The sequence below is a fragment of the Helianthus annuus genome, unplaced genomic scaffold (assembly GCF_002127325.2).
Source record: "Helianthus annuus cultivar XRQ/B unplaced genomic scaffold, HanXRQr2.0-SUNRISE HanXRQChr00c084, whole genome shotgun sequence".
Lineage (NCBI taxonomy): Eukaryota > Viridiplantae > Streptophyta > Magnoliopsida > Asterales > Asteraceae > Helianthus > Helianthus annuus.
In genome coordinates this window covers 1-14,249 of record NW_023395600.1, presented here as the reverse complement: position 1 = coordinate 14,249, position 14,249 = coordinate 1, and the positions used below count along the sequence as shown (strand labels likewise).

The window sequence follows — 14,249 nt, the reverse complement described above, 5'->3', positions numbered from 1 at the left end:
TCCATGTGTTGAAAATTGATTGATGTTGGCTGCCTAACTACCTTATTTGAATGCTTGTTACATCATAATCATATTTCATAATAGATATCTTTTTGGTGGTTATCTATTTGTCCCAAATTATATTTGCACTTGTGCACATTTTTTTGGGACTTTTTCTAGCTCATGTGTAGCGAGAGGAAAGATGTTTTTTTTTAATATATTAAAGAAAAAACGGATAATGTGAAACGGGAAGGTGTGAGGGAGTGTTTTTGGTTGTGACAGGGGCGAAGCCCAAGCAGGGATGACGTGAAGGCGTTTTTTGGAGCTTCCAATTGTGAAGGCGTTCTCAGAGCTTTCCGTTGCATATGCTCTTTCATAATAACTACTAATTTCTTTAATTTATTGATCCCTGAGTCTTAATTGCACTTAGAGCACCCGAATACATAATTTGAGCCTACTTAGAGGAGAGTGGAAGGAATAGAGGCTGATGTGGAGGAGAAATGAATAAAGATGTTTTTATGCAAAAATGTCTAAAAACGGATTATGTGAGAGGGGCAGGGTGGTGGCGTTTTTGAAGCCGTTTTTGGCTATGAGAGGGAAGAGATAGAGATCAGACAATGCGTGTATGAAGTTGAGGCGTTCTTAAAGCTTTCCACCTCTTTTAAATTTGTAAATGTTTCTTGTTTTGGTGGAGGTGATGAGGCTAGAATTCCTTTCACATTAGCCCAAAAATTACGTGATCATTAAAACCTCATCCTCATAAATATTACACTGTTTAAGGAGAGAATGGTCGAATTTAGGTTGCTATACAATGAATTCTCATAATACATTTTACTCTTTCAATTTACACAACAATGTATTAATTTTATACAATGAAATAATGTGTACCATGATGTTTCAACAAATGCATTATCTGGAAAATCTTAACCAATCACCTTTTGTTATAAGGGGGGGACGAACACCACAACTTGGTGCCACGTTTGCAGTTTTGCAGGTACCAACCGGAACCTTCATCGGTGACTACTTCTGTTTTCCCAACCCGAAGCATTGGCGGCGTGTGACTCCTCCCGGATACACACTATGCACATACACATGTCCACCTTTAGAAACAGAAAGGAAGGATAGTTTTGTGGTCATAGTATAAATTTATTTTATATAATTCTATATAACGATATTATTTAGTTACATAAAGATTCAACTAGCATTTCTTTTTATAGACCAAACAAAATAATTATAGTAGTCGTCCAAGAAACAATTAAATTGGAAAATTCTTTATAATTGTCTGCAGTTTATCAGAAATGTCTTCTAGAAAATAATTCTAAATAAAATAGCATTAATTAATATTTAATAAAAAAACGTGATGATATGGAGGCATGGAGCTATCTTTTCTTTTAGCATGTTCTAGAAAATAATTCTAAATAAAATAGCATTAATACAAAACGTGATGATATTCCTTTTTTTAACATGTACTTCTTGGTTAGTTAAATCCTTCTTAAAGTCTATGTATTTTTTTAAGTAAAGTGTGAAAATTGTTCCTTTTTTTTAAAGGTAAATATCATAAACACGAAACAACCGACCCAAACCGGGCCGACAAACAGAACAACAAGACTACATTACATATTTACAAAGGAACGCCACTCCTCCCAACCTATACCTTTGTGTTTTGATCTACTGGAAAACCAAAAGAAACTTAAAACTTTAATTTCACTGACAATGTTCTCAATTCTAAACGGGGCATTTGAGAATCTCGCGTTGTTCCTAGCACGCCAAATACTCCAACAGGCAATCATGATGATACCTTGAATTGCGTCTTTCTTCCTTTCCGAAGCATTGATGCTCTTGAAAACGACGAACAAATCTTCAATGGAAAAGGCAAAAATCCTAGGAATCTTGCACCATTCGCTGATACAATTCCAAACAACAGCAGCCGAGAAACATGATATAAAAACATGTTCAACTGTTTCCTCGTTCGAACTGCAATAAGAACATAACGATTCTTCGACTTGAACGTTCTTCTTTTTAAGCTTCCGCCGTCGGGATACTATTCAAACTTGACCTCCACACATGAATGTTACACTTCGCGGGCACCAATTTACACCAATCTAAGATGAAACCGGGTCCGTTATTGTCTTCGGCTATTAACAACTGCTTAACGGACTTAACTGAAAAAGTTCCTCCCGAGTCCGCTGCCCACTTCCATCGATCCTTGTCCGAAGACAGCTGAACGGAAATAATCAAAGAAGAGAGCTGACCGAAACTGTCTAGCAGAACCGGAGAGACAATCTGAGTTCTCCAGCTCCACTCCGCCACCTGAGTAACACCTTGAACATTGATCCTGTCCGCGACCGTGCACTTCTTTTTCATTTCCAAAGAAAACAGATCTGGGAACATGTTTTTTAGAGGCTCATCAGCGATCCATGTATCTAACCAAAAGAGAATTTCCTCTCCATTGCCCACAACACCTTTAAATAAGTGTCTGATTGTGGCCTCTCCGACTGTAGTGTTAATAACTGTTTTGGCTATGTTGTTCCACGCCCCGGATAAATATTTCTTAAATGGTAAACATTCCCACCCTGCTCTCGACCCGTGAATTGCATCTATAACTCTTTTCCATAAGTTTTCTTTCTCCGATTTATAGCGCCATCCCCATTTTGCCCCCTTACAAAACTATTTTTATGGTTTAGATTGGTTATTAACCCCTTTGGCATTCGGTTTAGACCTTTAGTGAGCCAAATACCCGATTTCGTTAAGGCCTAAGGGCATATTTTTTCGAGCTCGAACAGGGTACACTAATTCTCAGGGCCGGCCCTGTATAAAACTAACAGCTTTAACAACAAAAAATTACTTCCATTGCTGTAAATTGTAACATTATATAATACTACAAAAAGTAATTTGAGACACCACTTGCTTATGTAACCATCATGTCCATACAAACACTCTATTAACACACCGGTTCAAAATAAAATTAGTAACATAAAATATCCAAACCGACGCTCATACAAAAAACAACCAAAACAAACGACGCAACCATTTAAAATTAGATTACCTTTATATATTAGAAAAGCAACAAAACCCAACATTTCTTTTCAAAATTTACGGCTCTCCACATTCAACCCAATTTAATATTTTATAATTCAACTTCCACTTTCTTCATAATATTTTCAAAATATGTCATCTACCCCATTCTTAACTGTCATCCATAGTTTTACTACTATAGAATTTTCACCAAGAAGCCAATTGGAGTAAGCATACGTATTTTATGAATCTTCACTAATGTAGACATGAATTTTAAGGGTATACGGGGCACTCTCGGTGATCTCATGCGGTGACCCAAGTCCCCGCTCGGAAACACCGCCGCCATCACCGTGGTGACCGAAATCGGCGAGCAGGGTCGGTGTGTATTCACCGATGAGGGGATCGAGGTTTAAACGGCTATATAGCCGTTATACATTAAAAAAAAAATTTCCTAACCCCTATGAATACTACCTCTTTAATCTTTTTATTTTTCAAACCCAAAACAACTCTCACCCATTCAACTCATCTAATTTTTTAACCAATCTTTAAAAAAAATGGATTCCAAGTTCCCGTTTTTTTCTCCCCTGCCCGACTTTCCCGACGATGAAGATTCATCGTCAAGCGATGGTAGTTTAATTTTCTTCCAAAATCTTATCCAACAAGCGGAGCTACTAGACACGGCATCGTCTAGTAAAAAAAAATTATCCGTCGAGATCGTGTGGGTGGCCACGAAACACTCATGGCCGATTATTTTGTCGAAAATCCAAAATTTAATGCCGATATTTTTCGTCAGAGGTTTCGTATGTCCAAGTCTTTGTTCCTAAAAATTGTTAGTGACGTGGAAGCGAATAACGAGTGGTTTCAAGAGGGCTTGGATGGGAGAATGAAGAAAAATTTCACGCCGTTGCAAAAGGTTACTTCTGCGATTAAACAACTTGCAACCGGTAACCCACTAGACGAAAACGACGAGTATTTAAGTATGGCTGAAAGGACCTCTCGTGAGTGCCTTGAATATTTCTGCGAGATGGTTTGTACAATGTATGCCGGTGAATTCTTACGTAGACCAACGAGCCACGACGTTGCGCTATTGTATCAGGCTCATGAGGAGAGACATCACCTACCTGGTATGTTGGGTAGACTGGATTGTACACACTTCGTCTGGAGAATATGCCCCACAGAATTGCGTGGACAATATATGAGAGGCGATCATCAATACTTGACAGTTATGTTAGAGGCGGTGGCGTCTCAAGATTTGTGGGTTTGACATGCTTTTTGTGGCCCGGCGGGTTCACAAAACGACATCAACGTGCTCCAACAATCTCCGTTATTTCTTACTCAACGAAACGGAACGACGCCAAATTGTCCATTTCAGGTGAACGACCACTTATACAAACGCGGGTATTATCTTACTGATGGGATCTACCCTAGTTGGTCCGTGTTTGTGATGTCTTTTCCATATCCTCACATCCCGAATGAAAAAAAGTTCAAGAGGCAACACGAGGCCGCAAGAAAAGATGTGGAACGGGCGTTTGGTGTGTTAAAGGCGAAGTGGGGAATACTACCAAAACGGTGAAAAAGATAAGGTCCATCGTGTATACGTGCATTATTTTACATAACATGATTATAAAAGACGACGGAAGGGCGATAGCACCGGTACACATTCAAGATCCTCCAGTCGAACCCGTCTTCGATGATACAGCTTATAGCGAGCTCATTGACGAAGAAACCCATTGGAGACTAAAACACGATCTCGTTGAGCATTTCGGACGTTTAGATCTACCTCACCTTGAAGTGAGTTCCGATGACGAGTAGTTTGTTTTTATATTTTTCTAGTTTGAATGTAATTTTTATTTTTCTAGTTTGAATGTAATTTTTATTTTTAATTTAATGAAATGTCATTTATTAAATTTTATTTAATTTTTATTAATATTTTTTTAATTTATAAACATGCATAATTACAACAAATAAAAAAAAACAAAAAGAAAAAAACAAGTCCCCTAAGAGAGGAGTGCCGCCATCAAATTGAGGGTGTGAGGGGAGTTGACGTGGCGCGTGCTGATTGGCAGTGCGTAAGAGAGGGGACTCCCCTAAGAGGGGAGTTAGCATAGAACATAATATTCACGGAGGCCATTTTCAAGTAAGCATGCATATGCATTTCTTTACGAATATTCATTAATATGTTGTTTAATCTTCATCTTCCAATATGTTAATGTACCGATTTCCTTAATCATCTGACATGTTTGGTATAATTGTGTTTCCACGCTGAATCGATTATCAACAATTGACGTATTTCTTATTCGTTATTTCCAGTTCCATTTGGCGAACGATTTTGCCTTTCTTACGTCCATTCCTAGCCGGTTAACGTCCCCGTTCATGAAGCATGTGCGATGCGTTTATTCATATAATTTTTTTAATGAATTCCCTGTAAATTGCGTATATTACATGTTTCATTTTTTGCATCACAACCAACAATCGTCTTCCTGTATCCGCTTTGCAATAGTTCCTCAATTGAAGTTATTAAAATATATAAGCATCCTTAGTCAAACGATTAGAAAGTGCATATGTATTTAAATGTATGTTTTTTCATGATGTTATGTATTTATTTTTAATGTTTGGTTTACGGTTATGTATTTGGTGGTTCTTTGTGAATTCTGCTGTTAAGAAGGACGAGACCAGCAGGGTTGCGAAGCCCAACCCTTAACGAAGAAGATGTAATGTAAAGACACTCTGTTTTGGTTTCTTTGTTATTTTTGTTTTTTAATTTTTTTTAACGACAATTCTGTTTTTTTTTAACTAGGAAATAATTTATCATCAAAACTTTTGGATTTAATAGCCATACATTATTGGTAGAAATTGTCGCCATTGTTTCCGGTTCATCTGGCGATGCTCGTAGATTTGACAGTTACTAACAAGTATGAACCGGAAGGAACGTCGTGATTTTCATCACCTTCTCCAAGGAAGACAAAACTTTGATTGTAGCGTTGAATTTTTAAACCATTCTAACCGGCGAGTGAAGTATGGGCGCGTACATAAGGCGGAGACTGGCGAGTAGTTGATGAAAATTGCGGCGCCAATTTGACTGATCGACGCATTACATACTACAAGAATGTCACAACAATTTCAGTACACCGGCGAGAGACATCTGCATTTTGTTACGACACGTCAGCATTGGTGTTGGCGAGTACACGTGCAGCAAACGCATCGTTTGTCCTCACGGCGATATGTAATGCGGTTTCTCTCTTCGGAATGGCATGGCGGTTGAGTACGAAGGCTTTTTGGTCGGAAAGTTTCACTTGATTTAACGAATCTGATTCCAAGTGGATCCTCTTCGGATCGGCTAACCGTGGTAAAGTGGCAAAGATGTGTGAGAGAGTTTTGTGATCACCTACCGCAGTGACGTAGTGAACGGGACTGTACCGAAAATCAAGCTTTTCGGAAGAGGGTTATCCCGATCCGATACCTTAACCCAGACTGGCCAAACCTCCGGTTCCCGATCCGATCGCCGGTCTGGGTTTGAAAATACTGCTTCATTCCTTTGATTAAAATGGCTTCATCTGAATTTGATGTGTTTGATCGTAGAATTGAAATTCTTTAGGAATATTCATTAATCTACCAATTACAATTACTGTACCAATTTCTTTAATCATTTCATACATTTTGTATAATGTATTTACGTGTTGAATGGATTATTAAAAATTGTGTAGTTTTAACATGTAAATTGTGATTAGGTTCACGTACTGAGTGTTTTGTTTCCGCAATTGGTTTGCCCTAAATTGTGATTCAGTCTCCGTGATGTACCAGTTTCCTTCCTTGAATCTCTTATCTTTAGCATAGCTATTTACAATGTGTTTTTTGCGTGTTCCGTATATGATGTATTCGACTCTCTAATATGTGTGAGTTAGACTTTATACAATGTACATACACACAATCTGTGTTGAATTGGAGAAAATGTTCCAGTTGACCAAATATATTACATATTTAGGAACTAAAATATTACATATTTAGGAACTGGACCCAAAAGATTACATGTCCACATACATACCTAGAAGCAAAAGGACTTTTGCATTGACCCTTGAAGTCGATTTCCCTTTGTGGCATTTGCTGCTTCTGAAGTTTTTGTATGCATGCGAGCGAAATGGAAGCCCGGTTGTATTAGAATGCCTTATAGGTGTGCTCAAGCTTTCTTGCTGATGTCATAATCTTGTAATATGTCTATTACACCAAAGAAGAGGATGACATTGTAGAATTCTGGTGTGGAATCACCAACTGATTCTCATGACTTCTAACCGTAAGTTCGACATGTTAACGTCACCCATCCTAGTCCATTAAAAATTATTATTAGCTTGAAACAACCAAAAAATTATATTTGAAGTCAAAATAGTCCAAAGTTAAATAGTCGGGTCGATAGACAAAGACCAGTTTCGAGTATACCGGATGTATGGAAGTCATACATCCAAAAGAATTCCAAAAAAAGGTACAGACGCGACAGTTGTCATACTGTTACCAAGTTTTTAACAAAAAGAAGTGGAGTTGGTAAGTCCTGCTCATTGTATTGTAAAGTAGCAGGTTAATGTAATCCCCTAGTTTGAATGCAATAAAGAATGCTACTTAGGAGACTATAATTATTCTTATAACAAACAAATACCATACCACCTACATTTCATAGTGATAGTAAAGAAAAGCCCCATACAGAAACCTCTTTTCCGTTAGCTTTTAATGACCGCAACCCAAATCGTTTGTGAGATCATTTTCGTCATCCACTTTATCAAAGGTGGTCAAACTGTTAATCCTTGGATCCCAATGCTTCCAAATATTAAACAAATATAAACATTAGATAATTTATGAGTAACCCTTGTGGCTGAACATCACAAAATCTTGACAGTACATAGGTGTAACAACTGTACAGAAACAGTCTATTTCGCCCTAAAAAAGCTGTATAAACAATTTACTGAGACTGGGAGTTGAATCCACGCCTTTTCAGACCAGAACCTAATCTGGCGCCTTATAAAAGTAGAATAAGATATAAACATACAAAGCAAACACAATCTCAAAAAATACACATATAAATATATAATTTCATTGAAACCAATGAACTTACTGTTGAAAAACCCATTATAAATGAAGTTTAATGGCAGCCCTCCCTTCCCTCGAGGATACTCTTTGGATCTCGCCAAGCAACGCCTGATTAATTACATTGTACGTAGCAACTATGGATTCAATGGAGAGTATGACTTGTCGGATTACTCGCTAACTAAATGTAAGTTGAATCACAACCTAAAATATCCTCTACAACGCCTGAAAACAACGACAACAACAAAATCATCATTATTGTATCCGAAACCATAGTTTGTTAGACATCATCAGCTAACCAAAACAAAACCAAACACACAAATCAGAAACAAAAAAGAAAAATCAAACATCAGATAAACAATAATCAACACGCCTTCAAAAAATACAAAACCTAAAACAACAAAACGACACCAAAAACAGCATAAACCTAAATGCCTAAAAATTTATAAATCACCTGAATCAACTTCATAGACAGGGAAAATAACTCCTATTCGAACTTGAAGCAGCAACAGAACAATATCAACCCTACAACATGACAAATAATTAATCAGTGAACAAATTAGTATACACAACACCAAATTATCAAATGCAATTAAAGAATTCGAAACACAAAGAACACCGACAAATAATGAAAAAGGAAGACAACAAAGCCTACAAAGAGCGTTTCACATACATGGCAAGCAACCAACGACCATCGCCGCCATGAAGCGCCATTAAGGCCATTCACAAAAGTCGTAGAACACCGAGCAAAAAAAGAGTGAGCTGTGTGAGAGATGGGGTCTGTAGTGTGGTTCTTGTAAACTAAAAGGTAAAGAAAAAGAGGAGGAAGTGACGCGCCGTAGGGCCGCGATGGCACCGCCGCAACCCCATCGGCTTTCGCTTTCTCTCTTTCTTCCCCCGGAAACCTAGAATCCATAGCGGTCGCAGTCGCCGTCAACTACCATCATTGTTTGATGCGTCAAAACCACCAGACCATCACCACCGGTTTAACCCGAGGGTGGTCGGCCGGAGACGACGGCCGGATCCTCCATCACCGCTCGCTCAAATCTACGTCTCTCTCTATCTCCTGGTATTTGACACCGTATAAATTAACGGGATGGGAAGGGAAGGGAAACGGTGGAGGTTGGGAGACACCCACGTGTTATGTTAAAGCCCTAAAAAGCCCTTCGTACCAGCCCCACCCGACCCAAAAGCCCTTTCTTCACAAAACTCAAACATATTGAACCACTAATCTAAATTCAAAAAAATATATATATCAACACCATAAAACATATGAACGTTTTTTTACCATTAGGATCATTCTGAAAGTCAACTCGATTCCTATCATTAAATCCCAATTCATTTGATTGATAACACAATACCTCTGAAATTATCCATTAAACCCACCTTCAAAAGTCAAAACACAACATCATAGAAACAATAAAACAACACTCGAATCACTAACAAACCGGTCAAACTAACCTGCACCAACAGGATCACAAACACTATCATCAACATCAGCACTGTAATCGGAACTATTAGTGGAAATATTAAGCCATTTGTGGACAACCCTATCAAAACACCCCAACAACTGCCATCCATAGTCATTGAAGTTACATGAAACCCTACTTTCCATTTTTTTACTGATCCATTTATACGGAAATGATTCAGTCACTTTAATGAGGCTGTTCACGGAACTGAAACTTGTTTTGTGTTTTTTTAATGAATTATAATAGATGGCTCAGAATAGGTATTGAGGTTGTCATGGTTGCATAACGGGTTGCTAGTAGCAAACAATGCACTCGCCATCCTTGTTATGCAACATAAAACCTTTTTTATACCAAAGTCATCATAGCCAGCAAACCGAGACGCAACAACCGAACATAACTTTCAGTTCCATATACCCTTAATTCCAACAGGCTAGGTGAAATTCAACTGCGTTAATAATGGCTACAACGGAGGTTGCGAAAAACCACAACCGCACAAATCAAAGACCCCATTCGGAAACAAAGACCCGTTAGGGTTTCATAACAGCAACACAATCAAAATTCCAATTCAGAATCTTGATCTTTGAATTCATAACATGCAAAGATTCCACCTTTACAACTTCTTGATCATGAAGAAACCCAATAATCAAGACTGCTGGATATCAACAATCAGACTCCACCCACCAGAAATTCATAGCAGACTTAGGGTTTTACGCCAGAAACTCTTTAGGCTTTATAGATCAAAAGAGTTCTCATATGAGAGAAGTCATGCAATGTACCAAAAGCTCTAAGTATAAAACACAAAAATGGAGATACAGAGAGATTACCATGGAGAAATATGAAGGTTGTCGTGTCGCTGCCAGAAACGGGCTCTAATGGCCGTCGGCAACAACGGGCCTCCTTGGAACAGCCGCCGCCACCAGAAAACGGCCTCAAATGGCCGCCGGCAACAGCGGGCCTCCACTGAAGAGTCGCTTGGCCGAGGAAATCGATGAGACGCAGAGAAAGACGAAGCTCGAATAGTCGCCGATTAGACAAGACGGTCTTTAGCAGTGGCGGTTCCTCCATCACCACAATCCACCGTTGTCAGTCCATACATCTCTCTCCCACCGCCTTATATATGGGCTGAATGGGTGAAGGCACCGCCCTTTAAACAAATGAAGATGAAACACGACTGATTTAACTATTCATTCAGTTTCCTTATTAATAGAGAAATGAAATTAAATTAAATTAATAATTAATAATAATTAATTAATTAATAATAGAGAAATAGAGAATTCCTTATTAATAGAGAATATTAATATTAATATTATCTATATGAATACAAAGTTATGATGAACAGTAGAATTGCAAATGGGCTTTTGAGGTTTTATATTGTTTCTGTTTGGGCTTCATTTTTTTTAATAACAGGCTCAATTTTTCCTATTTTCCCTATCGCTGCCGCGTATGTGTTTTATTCCTTTGTTATGCCCCTATCGTTGCCGCGTGTACGTGTTTCCCAGGTTTCTTTCTTTTTTCATTTATCTTCACCACACCTGCGATGCGTGCCAAGTAATCAAGCTGTCAATGTCTACCAAATATGATGATGTTCATTTATGTTTTCATTGAAGAAAAAGGAAGTTTGAATTGAAACTGGTTTGGCATGCAAGGATTCTTCCATAGGTTTGCTGTTGTTCGATTGGTGGGGTTCTTCCACATGTAACAGGTTTACTGGTCTTGCTGTTCAATTGCTGCTTTTATATTGTTGTTTGTTTCTTTTCGCTTATATTTGATTGGTCTCCCCTTTTATTTTTTTTCTTTGGTATATATTGAATTTTGAATTTTATTCATCGATAGGCAGCTGCGTGTTGGAGATTATATCAAGAATTGTTTGGTTGGAATTGGAAATAAATGATTTACATATTCAGTGAGGCTTAGGAGTTGGAATTTTAAAACTTAGAAGTTGTTTGTTTAAATTTTATGAAACTAGGGTTTAAGTTGTTTCTTTCTTAAACAGCCATAACAAAGGTTATTATGAAATTGGTATTCATGTTCCACTTACTTGGTTATTATAGGATGAAATTTTCTGTTTGATTAAAAAATCAAACTTGATCCAGTGACCATAAGAGTAGAGGGGCAATCTTGACTCAAAGCCTTCCAAGTAGGTCACTTTGGGTTGCTTTTTAAGTTATATGGGTTGGTTGGGTAAGATATTTTCACTCAATGGGTCAAAATGGGTCAATTAAAATTCCATCTCAATTTTTTTCGGGTCAAAACGGGTCGGCATTTTCAAAGAAATGGATCAATGTGGGTTCGGGTTGAGTTTCAAGCGGCCGGGACGAGTTTCGAATTGGAACGTACTTGGTTCGGGTCGGCACGGGTTTCCGCACGGGATGGGTTTCGGGCCGACATGAGTTTTCGCACGGGACGAGTTTTGAGTTGGGACAGGTTTTAGCACGAGACGGGTTTCAGTTCGTTTTTTTTTTTTGTTTTGTTTGGGTCGCTTTTTCGGTTCGGTTTCTATTTCTTCAGTTTTTTTTCGTTTTGGCCGGTTTCGATTCGTTTTTTTTTTCGTTTTGGTTGTTTCGTTTCGGTTCAGCTTTTGGTTTTTTGTTTCGTTTTGGATACTTTTTCTGTTTGATTTTTTCAGTTTTTTTTCGTTTCGATTCAGTTTCGGGTTTTTTGTTTTGCTTTGGTCGCTTTTATGGAAATCTTTCAGTACCGACTCGATTGATTAACGAAATTGTCTTGAATGGTCAGTCGAAACTTTGTCCCAACAATATCAATATTCCACAATTAAAACTCACCCACTACATCAGTTAATCATAATAATGGCGAAAACATGGGATTGATGAACACTGTATAATTTTTTTATTATTACTATTTTATCGTTTTCGCCGGTTTCGGCTTCTGTATCGACTTGACCAAAAGGTATATTTATTATGAATCATGTTTTTAGAAATGGGAAAAGAATGAACTCAACCCATTTTGACCCAAAACCCATTCCGAACGGGATCCAATCTGACCCGAACCCGTTTGGACGCCAATCCGTTCCAACCCGACCCAAAACAACCCTTTTTTTAATTTGACCCATTTCGACCCTAACCCGTTCTGACCCGACCCGACCCCTTTGCCTGTCCTACATAAGAGTAAAGTGCAGTTTTTTTAGTATCAAAAGGCTATGAAACTAAGCAAAACAAATCAACTTCTGTTCTATTAAAGTCTTTATTTTTATGCTTATTATAGTTTAGGATGTAAAGTAATAACAAAAGAAGTTAAGAATAGAAATTCAAGATGTAATTAGTTTAGTTGATGGCTATGCTTTAACAAAAAAATGACTGCCACCTCTTAAATATTGATTTTGTTTTCTTCTGTCAAAGTGTTTGTCATTATGTTTATTTTAGTTTAGGATGTATGATAGAGCAAATTCTAATTTCGTTAGCATGATTTGATCAGATTTTCAGTTAATTAGAATTGGCCTTACACTTTTTTGTTGTTCTTTTTTATCATTTGCGTGTTGATTGGATTAGATTGTCTATATATTACTGTGTTCGTTTTTTATTATCATTCCGAGTAGTGAGATACAAGTGCTCTTTTGTAAGTTGGTTCTCTCCAATTGGTTCGCAATCTGGTGTTTTTGTTCATTTTATAGTCGAAGCTTTTTTCCATATTAAGCCAGTGTTTGCAAAATCAGGTTTGCATATGGCTGCACGTTCTTTCGATAGAAAACGAAAGGCTCTTGCACTTGAAAATTCTGGTGAGCAGTCTTTTTCAAAAGAACCTGCTGATTTTGGTGTGCAAACAGTTGGTCAGTTGGTAAGGCGATCAAGCATGTTGCGGGCTACTGCTAATCAACGTTCTATACAATCTCTAACTTCTGTCCAGCCTGATATGGAACAGTATGAGGGTCCATCAGCATCATCATTTGATTTGCAGTTGCCTGGCCCTTCATACGTTGATTTGGGAGATTGTATAAACGAATGCGAACACTGTGGCGCATTGTTTTGGTTCGAAGAGCGGCTGAAATCGTCTCCTCTTAAACAAAGGCCTAGATATAACACGTGTTGCAAAGCAGGCAGTGTACGCATTCCTTTTCCAGTTGAGCCACCATCATCATTTGGTGCCGACGTTGATGATACAATTAACCATTCTGCTGGTCCGTATGTTTTTAAGGTGGCCGGCCAAATTTCACTATGCCCTTCAGCGGGTGAGAAACCTAGGTTCCTTCAAATGTATGTCTATGATACACTGCACGAAGTTGAAAATAGACTTCGTTTTTTTAATAGTGATGTTCAACGTCGATTGTCCCCAGATGTTGTCTCACTTCTTACGCGTACATTAGCCGAAACCAATGAATTTGTACGCCTTTTTAAGAGTGCGGCTGATCTTTGCTCCCAACAACAAGTACCTGAGTTTGCTATTACCCTTTATAACAAGTCTAAACAAAACAAATACGGGTTACCTATTGCGGGTACTCTTGGTGCTATTGTACGAGACAATGACCCTTTAGTAAGTGACTATGATATTGTGGTACACGGTAAAGATGGCAGAGCAAAGCGTGTAAGCAAGTTGCATTCATCATATATGCCTCTTCAGTACCCGCTCCTTTTCCCTTATGCGGAACCAGGCTGGTCTCCAGAACTTCAATCAGGTATCCCATCCTATACCAAGTATTAACTTAAGCCCACTTTTAACAAAAACAACATTACTAATGAATGTAATCAAAATGCACAGAAGGCG

At 38.1% G+C, this 14,249-nt stretch overlaps 1 long non-coding RNA gene across 2 annotated transcripts; it reads right to left on the bottom strand.

The window, feature by feature from the left end:
- Positions 1-6,853: 6,853 nt before the first annotated feature.
- Positions 6,854-10,689, bottom strand: LOC110910838. 2 transcript variants are annotated; one of them, XR_002576513.2, is made up of 5 exons: positions 10,358-10,689; positions 8,519-8,589; positions 8,093-8,289; positions 7,652-7,797; positions 6,854-7,311 (listed from the first exon to the last, which is right to left on the bottom strand). It is a non-coding gene; the product is annotated as an uncharacterized LOC110910838 (long non-coding RNA). The 2 variants fall into 2 exon arrangements; XR_002576512.2 differs by having other exon boundaries at positions 7,652-8,289.
- Positions 10,690-14,249: the final 3,560 nt, after the last annotated feature.